The 11464-nt window shown below is 49.1% G+C and overlaps 1 non-coding gene across 1 annotated transcript; it reads right to left on the bottom strand.

Annotated features, from left to right (window-relative positions):
• MIR184 (microRNA 184) lies at positions 5497–5579 on the bottom strand. Its single transcript, NR_129617.1, has one exon. It is a non-coding gene; the product is annotated as a microRNA 184 (primary transcript).

Raw genomic sequence — 11464 nt, 5'->3', positions numbered from 1 at the left:
AGGGATAGGCTACCCACTCCAGTATTCTTGCCTGGAGAATCCCATGGACAGAGGAGCCTGGTGGACTATGGCCCATGGAGTCGCAAAGAGTCAGACTCAGCTGAGTGACTGAGCATGAGATAAAATAAAGCACTGTCTGTGGTCCTGTAGGGTTTGGAATCGGAAGAGTTGGGGGGCAAGTTTGCTCCAGTTTTTTTCACTGAGGAGCCAAAGCAGGCCCTGTGATCTCCCTGAGCTTGGTCTTCCGGCCACCTAACGGACGTGATGATCGCGGCATTTGTGTTGTTGTAAGAATCAAATGTGCCTCTGGTGCCAACGTGCTGACAAGCGAGATGCAAATGTTGGCTGCTGTCATGGTGATTCTTCTTCCGGTCATCAGAATCCCTGACTCGTGGAGACACAGAAAGAGGATAGAATCCATCCAGTGACATTAACTGTTAGCCTGCCCTGTGGCTGGCTTTGTACTAAAAGCCAAATATATGGAGGAGAAACAGAATATTTCCTGCCATACCAGTAAACAAATGATGTCACAGTCATCAGCAATTGCAGCCCTCCAATGTGAGCCAGTGAGCCCTGAGGACACTCAAGAAGAAGAATATCTGCTGTCTAGCAGCCATCAGACTGCATCCACTCTGTACAGTGAGCCCCGAGGAAACTCACGATGTGAAAGCACAGGTTACTGGCCCCAGATAGCTGAGATGCCTATGAAAGGAATGATTCCAGCAAGCCCAGACTCTTGCATCTTCCCATACATAGAGAAGACTAAATTCCTTAACCTGGGAAATTTGGTGTTCTTTAGTTAACAATAATCTTTTGGCTTCAGACTACCTGCCCTTTGTTGCAAAACTTTTATATAACCTGGCTCCTTCCTCACCTCCTTGGAGCATTTAGTTTTCTCAGGGTTACTTGAGATGATGCCTCCTGGGCTTAAGCCCTAAAAATTTCCTCTGAATAAAATGAAACCCTCAACTTTTAGGTCGTGACTTTTTTAAGTCTACATGGAGGTAAGTTGGAGGCCCCGACCCCAGAAGCTCACTTTCTCCTATTTATGGCAGACAGATAAACACCTGATAATACAGGAGAGGGGAGTTAGGGTTAGTTGCAGGAGATGTAGGTGGCGCTAGAGGTAAAGAACTCACCTGCCCATGCCTCTAACCATGGGCTTCCCTGGTGGCTCAGACTGTAAAGAATCTCCCTAATGCAGGAGACTCAGGTTCAATCCCTGGGTCAGGAAGAGCCTCTGGAGAAGGGAATGGCTACCCACTCCAATATTCTTGCTTGGAGAATCCCATGGACAGAGGAGCCTGGAGGGCTATAGTCTGTGGGGTCACAAAGAATCAGACACAACTGAAGCGAAACTGAAGTGACTTAGCATGCAAGCACAGAGAAGATGTAGTAAGGCAAGAGGTCTCCTTGCTGCTGCTGCTGCTGCTGCTAAGTCACTTCAGTCGTGTCTGACTTTGTGTGACCCCATAGATGGCAGCCCACCAGGCTCCCCCCGTCCCTGGGATTCTCCAGGCAAGAACACTGAGTGGGTTGCCATTTCCTTCTCCAATGCATAAAGTGAAAAGGGAAAGGGAAGTCGTTCAGTCGTGTCTGACTCTTCGCGACCCCATGGACTGCAGCCTACCAGGCTCCTCCATCCATGGGATTTTCCAGGCAAAGAGTACTGGACTGGGGTGCCATCGCCTTCTCCGGTTTCCTAGCAGGGTCATCATATTTAACTGGGGGCCGGCTGTGCCTCTCACTAGCTGTGTGATCTAGGCCAGGAACTGAGACCTCTGTAAGCTTTAGTTTCCTCATCTGTAAAGACTTTAAACAGTGAATTAAGCAAAATAACATGCAAGCGATGTGTGACTGGTAAATAGATGTTGCTTCCTCCTCTACTCTTTCCCAGCCATGAATATCAATGATGACAGACACGGGAGGGGCTCCTCCACCCAAATTCAAATCATGAGAGTTCACCTAGAGGTTGCGGCAGGGGTGAGGGCTCCAGGCAGGAGGGGCTGGGATCTGAGCTGTTTAGATCTGCATCCAGGATGAAGGGAATTTCCTGAAGCTGGCTTTGCTGTCCTCGTTCCTTTTATGAAGCACTGGACTCTTCCTGCATCCATAAAGATGAAGACATTCCTTTGCAGGGATTTAATTTCGAGGCTGCATGCCTGGCCGCTGAGAAAGCCCAGGCTTCCTCCTCCTTTTGAATCTAACCCTGGCGGCTTTGTGGGCTCCAGACAGGACCACATTCCCTTTAATGCCTCCGGAATCGCTTACTCACACCAAAATCCGCTGCCTCAGGGCTTTCCAGCCACAAGTAAGCCTTCTTTTCATGGGCAATCAGGCAGCAGCCTGGAGCAGAGAAGGGAGGAGGGCTGCATGCCCAACGCCCCACCGGGTCTCTGCAGACAGTGCAATGCAAGGGCCCTCCCCTCTCCCTGACCTCTAGGGGGAAGCATCCAGGCAGAAAATCCATCTGCATCTGAAAAGAGGAAACTGAGGCTGGCCAGGACCCAGGACCCAAAACCCAGAAACCAGGACTCTGGATCCTGGACAGATTTCCCAAATCACCACTGGGAGGATCCCCCCCACCCCCCACCCCCTCAAACCAGACCCCCGCCCACCATCTTGTGGCTGAGCGCGTCTTTGGTACTTGCCAGGATCTGTGTGTCATGTGGTCCCTGACTCAGTATCTGGGTGCAGAAGGTGAACAAGCTCAAGAGAGTGCGTCCAAAGGTGGGGACATGTCCACCAAAGGCACTCTGCACCTCTGCTCAGGGAAGTGATGCACAAGTTTGAATTGCTAAAGGTTGCATTGAGGGGAGGGTGGGGGCTGTGTGGGTGGATGTTGCCTCTGCATGGCAGGTCTGGGAGGCTTTTCTTCAGTAAAAGATTTATTGCGAGCTCACCCATATGCTGAGTTTCATGCAAGCCTCATGCTGGGATTCAGGGGGAGTAGGGTCAAAAAGCCCGCCAGTTCAGTAGCACAAGGGGTAAAAGATGAGTTGGCTTCAGATCTGGAGGAGATGGACTCACCCCAACCCCTTACACTTAATGGCACTGTGTGTCTTCAGGCAGGTGATTTTTTGGACAGCAGTGTCTTCGTCTGTAAACTGTTGTGTGACCCTAAAACCTGCCTCTCCGGACTCTTTGGAGGGATCAACTGATATTATAAGGGAAAAGGTCTACCCTTCTCTCACCTGTTGCCGCGTCTGTAAATTGAGGTCTGACTCTGCTGGACTTCCAAGCCTATTCCCGGCAGTACGTGCGGGCTGCCCTCAGGGTCTGACAGTACTGGAGTCTAATGCTGATGCTGTCACTTGCTGTATGTCCTGCCCCATGGAACTTAGCCTCCAGGGACCCCTGTATTCCCAACTGTTAACACCAACAGTGGTGCCTAGCTCAGACTGTGGCTGTGATAATTCAGTGATGTAAATCAGAGGTCAACTTAAAATCGATCAAAATGTAAAAGTGAAGGGCTTTGCACAGACCTGTTCCCAGTCAGCCCTAAAGAAATGGCAGCTATACTTTTGATCATTAATATTCTTATCATCTAAAGGCTAAGAAACATGAGGTATTTTTCTGTCTTTCCACATGCATGTCTTTAGCCAGGTCCAAAAAAGAAAAATAAATTGGAAGTTCTCACACTACACAAGGACAGACAATTATGAGGAACTGTGGAAACAACCCAAAACCTTTGGAGAATCGACAGCAAAGCTAGATGCTCAGTTCGTGTTGTCGTTCTGAGCTCAAGGGTGTCTCTCCAGATGACCAGCAGGTGCTTCCGGCATCACATGCCAGACAGGAGGAGGGGGGTCTCAGCCTCTTTTGCACACGGCCCCTTCACTGGCTGGCCAGCCCCTCACTGGCCTCTTTCTGTCCAAAGGAAGTCTTTGAGTCTCTGAGCTGTGCTCTCTGTTCCTCTCAGCAACTTCTGCCCATCCACCCCACAACCTCCTGGACACAGAGAACTCCAGGTGCTGCGTCACCTTCAGTGAAAGAGGGGGCCTTGGCCACATCTTAAATCAGGAAGGGCCAGAAGGAGACGTTCACTCTGACACTGACCCAGGTTCTATTGAGCTTGAAAGGAAACTGAGACATACTGAAGGTTACACATGAAGCTAGTCGTAACAGGAGGTGAGGACTCAGGGCTAGAAGACAGGCTATCGAATGCCCAGCTTACAGCTCTGCACTGGGGGCACCTGGGCACAGCCACGATGCCATGCCTGGACTGATTACATCAGCATCTCTGGAGGTGGGACTCAGGCTTAAGTGTTCAGCATCCAAGACGGTACATCACTGCAACAGAGCTGGGAGACCCCCACGTGAACACTAAGGGCCGTGGTCCACCATGTGCTCATGCCCAAACTGCGCTGGGGATTCTGATGCAACTGGTAGCATGCTAGGATCATTCAAAACTCCCAGGTGATTCCAACATGCAGCTAAGTTTGAAAACCACTGTTTTAATGTAGCAAGCATGCGTGCTGCCTCTTTGTGACCTCATGGACTGTAGCGCCTCAGGCTCCTCAGTCCATGGAATGTTCCAGGCAAGAATACTGGAGTGGGTTGCCATTTCTTCCTCCAGGGGATCTTCCCTATCCAAGGATCGAACCTACCTCTCCTGCATTGGCAGGTGGATTCTTTACCACTGAGCCACTTGGGAAGCCCTTTAATGTAGCATCTCCATTTAAGTTTACAACTCTATCTACTCTTTAAGGAAAATCATAATACTTAACTGCAACCAAAATGAGTACCTGTTTAGTTGAGACGCAACCCGATGCATGTGCTTCTGTTTTCACAGTCCAGGAAATAGGAGCGCTTGAAGTTATGGGACTATTAATCTGCATTTTGTCCTTCAAGTAGATGTCGTTAGACTTGCTTGCATGTCACTGGATTAAATCATTTTCCAGTTCAACAGAAATTTACTGTTTGCTTTAGTATCAGCAAAGTTTAAAGGATCATTCTGAATCAACAACATAATAAAAACACACACACATTTTTGCCATGAAATGTCCTGTCTTGACATATGGTCCTTATAAATTGAGTTTACTGGGTATTTGTCGTTGTCTGAGAAAAATGTCTGGGATGGGACTTTCATGCTATCAGATGGAAATTCCTGCTCCTGTTTTGTTTTGTCTTTAAGTAAGATTGCCTAAAATTCTGAAGCCTTTCAACCTCTTTATTGCCTCCCAACTATTATGAAGAAACTTTGGGAAGAAGTGCCCCAACCACTCATCCACTGTTCTCATGGGGGAGACTCAACGCAGTCACAGGAAGTACGTTTTGAATAAGCCAAGGGAAGACCTCCCTGAGCACAAAACCCCAGGGCTGCTCCAGTGCCCTCAGCAAGGAGCACAGCGTAGGGCCCCCCCTTTGCCCTTCCCACCCCCCATGCCCACACGGTCCTCTTTCTCAGGTCTCGCATCCAAGCAGGAGCACCAGGTTTCCCCCCAGACACACACAAACACAGGTGACCCTCAGGGCTTCCGGAAGCTGTGAGTGTCAATCACCTACCCTTATCAGTTCTCCGTCCAACAGTTAGAGTCACAAAGCTGGCTGGAAAAGTGATAAGGGGATGTGACTGGCCAGCGACGACGGTTTTGATGAAGATTCGAGGGACAAGAGGAAAACTGACATTTGATTTTCAGGTCAAAACGCCCACCTGACCTTCTCTGGGACTCCCCTCTGTGCCCCCAAACCTTCTCCCTGCCCTCCTAATCTGCTCCAGCTTCTCTCCAAGTCTCTCCTTCTGACATCTGGCAAGCCTTCTCCCTTTCTGCACACACAAATTGAGATATACAGCCCTGGATCACTATAGAAAGTCATGGATTCTTTGCATTTAAAAAATAATTAATTAAATGTTAAAATGAATTTAAATTTCAAAATGAATAAATAAACCAAAGTTAGCAAAGTCTTTACCCAACAGATCCCACAGTTCTGAGGCAGGGCACCCGTGCGTTCTCCTCCTCCCGGGCTCTGTGGCTAAGTCCACACCCACATGCCATTCATAAAGTCCCTACCCCGAGTCTCCTCCTCCTGCAGGGATTGGTCCTCCAGAGGTGCTGGCCCCAGGCCAGGACCCATCAGCTGCAGATCTGCTCGAGCTGGATGTGTATATCCACTGTGCCGTGTGGCCCTGGTGGGATTGGGCTGGGGTGGAGTCCGGTCCTAAGGATGAGTTCTCCTGCATCCTAGCTCACTGTGCTATCATGTCAGGGTCTTCCCTCTGGACGGTTGGCCATCCACACTGATCTATACACACAGTCTTTGAAAACCAACTCTACTGGCATGGCTTCAATTGCGGAGACGTTAAAATGTCTCTCTAGGTCAGGATGAAATGGAGAATGACAGCCAACTGTCAGGAATGGGTTTCTATAGAGCAGTATGTCATAGGAAGCATCGTACTGGGCAAAGTTTATCAGTGTGGGTCTCACCTCCCATCAGCCTGCCACTCACTTCCTGGTTCTGTGATCTTGAGCAAATGGCTGAATCCCTGAGCCTTGGTACCTGATCTATAAAACAGATTTGTTGTTATCATTGTTGTTCAGTTGCTAAGTCAAGTCCGACTGTTTTCGACACCGTGAACTACTGCATGCCAGGCTTCCCTGTCCATCACCAACTCCTGGAGCTTGCTCAAACTCATGTCCATCGAGTTGGTGATGCCATCAACCATCTCATCCTCTATCACCCTCTTGTCCTCTTGCCTTCAATCTTTCCCAGAATCAGGGTCTTTTCCAATGAGTCAGCTCTTGATGAAGTGGCCAAAGTATTGGAGCTTCAGCTTCAGCATCAGTCTGTCCAGTGAATATTCAGGGTCTATTTCCTTTAGGATTGACTGGTTTGATCTCCTTGCTGTCCAAGGGACTCTCAAGAGTCTTCTCCAGAACCACAATTGAAAAGCAGATAGCAGATGGTACCACCTAACTCCCAGGGCTGCTGTGAGAATTAAATAAGAAAAGGAATGGAAAATGCTTATGCTTAAACCTAGGTTCAACACTCAGGTCAGGTGGTTCCTGATTACATAGGTTTCAGCAGGTCTCTTAAACTCTCAAAATTTTAGCTTCTTCTTTTGCAAAGTGGGGAATCTAATAGCTATCTCAAAGGGTTGTTCTGAGGATTACAACAGACATGCAATACAAGGTTAAGAGCATGGCCTTTGTAGTTAAGTGGCCTGGATTTAAATACTGATTTTATCATGTACTGGCTCTGGGTAAGTCACTCAGCCTCTCAGAGCATCACTGTCCACATCTGCAAGATGGCTGTGACAATCTGACAATCCTACCTCCCAGGGCTGTAGTCAAGGTGAAGTGAGGTGAGCTATAAAAAGCTCTAAGCACAGATATGTCAACAGCAGTGCAGCTGATAGCATTAACAAGATAACAAGAGCACTGACAGTGACCTTGACACAGGAGATGCCCACCAGGTGGCAGCTATTCCAACTGATGTCCAAAAGATGCATTGCTTCAGCCACTTGAATATTTTCTCCAGGGTCAGGCCAGTCAAGACCTGTGGGTGAGCTTTGGTTCCAACTGTGTACTATAGAGAAGGGCTTTAGAAACCACTGTGAACTGATGGTGTAAAATGAGGCTGGAGGTGTAAGATCAGGGTCAACCACAACACCCGGAATGTCAGGTTTCTTAGTTTGGGTTCTCCCTGGCCAGCTAGTTCTGGAGTTCTGAGGACAGTCACACCTGATTCAAGGAAATAAGGGCAAAAGATTTGGAAGGAGAAGAACTGCAGAGGAGCCAACCAGGCAGCAGCTGCTTCCTGTGGCTGAGAAGCAGTCAGAGTTTGCATTAATGCAGTGGCGGTCAAGATGGTGCCCTTTAATTTTAAACTTAGCACATTCTTTAAATAACTAAATCATGCAAAGAATGATGCTTATATTTGGATAACATCTGCAGTATGCAGGTGCTGCCGGGCTCAGCTCATCTTCATGTAGTATTTTATTTCATCCTCAACAACCCTGAACAGCGTGTACCTGGGGTGGGCTCAGCCCTTCCTGGGGTCAGCAAGGGTCACAGGAAGAGATCAAGGCAACAGAATGTCAAACACCGAAAACCCTCCCAGGAGAATGAACTCTATCCCAGGGTCCCTTCCAGATGGCAAGGCCACCAAATTGAAGAGAGGAGGCAATCACAGGACAACCCTTGTGCATGAGTGCTCAGTGTGTCCAACTCTTTGAGACCCCATGGACTGTAGTCCCTAGGCTTCCTCTGTCTACGAAAATCTCCAGGCAAGAATACAGGAGAGGGTTGCCATTTCCTCCTCCAGGGGATCTTTTCAACCCAGGGATTGAACCCGAGCCTCCTGTACTGCAGACAGATTCTTTACCAATGAGCCATCTGGGAATTCAGGGCAACCCTTGGATAATAATCATCCAAGGATGATTATTATTTTAGATTATAGACTTATTTACTTATCTGGCTGCCTCTGGTCTTAGTTGTGGCACGAGCGACCTTTGTTGTATCATGTAGGATCTTTCATTGTGGCTCATGGACTGTAGTTGCAGCACCCAGACTTACTGGCTCTAAATCATGTGGGAACTTAGCTCCCTGACCAGGGACTGAACCCATGTCTCCAGAATTGCCAAGCAGACTGTTAACCACTGAACCACCAAGGAAGTCCCCCTTGGATTATTCATGCCAGAAGGCAGAACCCCAGGCATGTGCCATATGCAGGACAGGACAGGACAGGCTGCAAGCTCAGTGCAGACCTATGACAGTCCACCCAAGCCCTCCTCCATCAATCTAGTCCCCTCCACTCCAAGAACTCACTCCAGTCCATCTTCCCTGGCTCAGTCATAACACCATGTACTACTCCACCTCAGTTAGGACTTTATCAGCACATGGTGTGTGTGTGCATGTGTGCTCATCACTTCAGTCATATCCGACTCTTTGTGACCCTACGGACTGTATCCTACAGGCTCTTCTGTCCATGGGATTTTCCCGGCAAGAATACTGGAGTGGTTTGCCATTTCCTTCTCCGTAGTATTCATTACTAAAATGCACCAACACGTGGAGGGGGGCCCATAGCCAAGCTGGTGGGACTGCCTGCACAGTGTCATTGCCGCCGAGCCCTCTGACCCACACAGTCAAGCACAGGTTGGCCCCTGGCCCGCTCACTCTATGATCCCAGAACCAAAACACTCTCCAGGCTCCCTCTCCTCCTTGGTTGTCTCTTTATGACTTTTTTTACCAAAACACATACTGAAACCACTTCTGGAACTATCATGAGCAATCTAAATATATAACCTCTAAAATATACTTTTACGTATGTATTTGATTCGAGTTTTGCCACCTCCAATCCAAGAAATTTTCTTAGGGATTAGTTCTACTCAAAGCACCGCCATTTTCTTTTGATAGAATAAAAAACAGATTCAGAGAGGTTAAGCAACTTGTCCGAGGCGTCACAGCTTGTCAGAATTAAATTCCGGATATTTCTGTCTCTGTAGGCCCCTCCTACATCACCCTCCCTTTCTAAGTGCACAAACAAGTGAGTGGGCATCATCATCAACCCTTCTCACAGACATCCCAAGTCAAGCATGCCTTTCAAAACAAGTTACTGTTCATTAGGCCAGAAACTGAAGGCCAGTCCTGGTCAAGGAGGCAGGCTTGAAGATGAAGCGGAATAATTGCTGAGGTGATGGACCGCACCCTGAGCGTCTTTCACGGGCACCGGGTCCAAAACGTTCCCCTGCAGATCCCACCTGGTGCTTCCTGTAACTCCTCTGGGCCTCCGTCGACTTACGAAACCCCCATCCCCCAGGTCTCCGGCCGGGCAGTCTGTCACAACCGTTTTGCGTCTCACATAATCCTTTCCTGCCGGCTGGCTGGCTCCACCGCAGCCTGTCTGCCCGTCCGTTAGTACGTTCCTTATGGGCAGTGCTGATGGGGACCCTCAATGAGCCAACCCCCTCCCCGCAAGCCTGGACAGACACACTTGCCCCGTGGTTGCGGGGGCGGGGGGCGGGTTTCTAACAGCCCACGGAAGGAACAGAGGAGGGAAGAAGGCTGAGCGCTGGGCCCCTTCGAGAGCCGACTGCCCCGCCCAGCTGCGTGCAGGGCTACGACCTGTCCCCTCCCCGACTCCATCCATCCGGTTGGGCTCACTGCACCCAGTTTAATGTGCTCAGGAATGTGCTCGGTTGAGACATCCATGTTTGCTTTGGCCCCTTTGAGCCGAAACGTGCCCCAGGCTCTGCTCATCCGCCTGCAGGCTTGCTCCACCCAGTCTTCAGAGAACGTCCAGCAGCAACAAGCGACCGACGCCCAGAACAGGGGTCAGCACCTGCGTTTAATATGTCGTGAAGCATAGTAAACATCCATCCAGCCTGGCCTGCAGAGATGGCACGGGCCCCACCCTGGGAGCCAGAGGAGGCACAAGCCTTTGAAGTCCCTTCCAGCTCCGCCTTCGGTTCCTTTCCTCCCTGACTACTGCTGGCTTGGCAGCCCCAGGAGCATCTGCTCTCTGAAGCCCAGGTGGGGTCTAGAAGCACTGACTGTGTGCTGGGCTCTGAGCGGGGGTCCTGGGCCGCAGCTGAACCTGAGCTTCCAGCCTGGGGGTTGGGCAGATGTGACCTAAGAGATAAATGGGTGTGGAAATGGGGCCAACACTACCAAATCAGATTTGGGATCTGCTTACAATTTTGTCCCAACTTGGAGCTTAAGTATATAAGACAAGAAAGAAATTTGATCTTGGAATGGTTCCAGAAAACTTGGGTTGTCAACTTTTTAATTTTATTTATTTATTTTGGTTACCCAGGTCTTAGTTGCGGCATATGGGACCTTTAGTTGCAGCATTCAAATTCTTAGTTACTGCAAGTGGGATCTAGTTCCCTGACCAGGGATTGAACCCAGGCTCCCTGCATTAGGAGCTCAGAGTCTTAGCCACTGGGCCACCAGGGAAATTCGCAGTTGTCAGCTTTATAGTGGAACAAAACTCAGATCCAGGGAAGGAAATTGTGTCCAAGTGGAGGTGACTGGACAGAGCACGTGAGCTGGATCTCGGAGGGTGGGTGGAGGTAGTTGGCAAAGTGGCCTGGCACAGAAGGTCAAGTGGAAGTGTCTAGAAGGTCAAGCAAAGGAGAATGGCCTCTGACTGGAAGGTGTGAGTTGCTGAGACAGGATGTGAAATTGCATCTCACACACTTGTTCATTCTTTGTTTAGTCTCTCTCTCCCCGACTCAAACATAACCACCAGGAAGACAGGGCAATTTTTCTATTTTGTTCCTTGCTGCTTCCACCATGCCTAGAACAGTCTGGCAGATAGTAGATGCTTAATTAAATGTTTGGGGAATGAATCAATGCACAGAAAAATGATTTCCTGGGAGAGGGACTATTGAGGAATTTAGTAATAATACTAAATTTTTAATAATACTGGTTCTGGGGCCAACACCCTTTTTTACAAAACAAATGTGTTGGAGGGAGGCAATTGTTGGGGCTGTTAGAAGACTAGGGTTCAAGTCCCA

Source organism: Capra hircus, chromosome 21 (genome assembly GCF_001704415.2).
Source record: "Capra hircus breed San Clemente chromosome 21, ASM170441v1, whole genome shotgun sequence".
Taxonomy (NCBI): domain Eukaryota; kingdom Metazoa; phylum Chordata; class Mammalia; order Artiodactyla; family Bovidae; genus Capra; species Capra hircus.
This window is presented reverse-complemented; position numbering and strand designations above follow the sequence as displayed.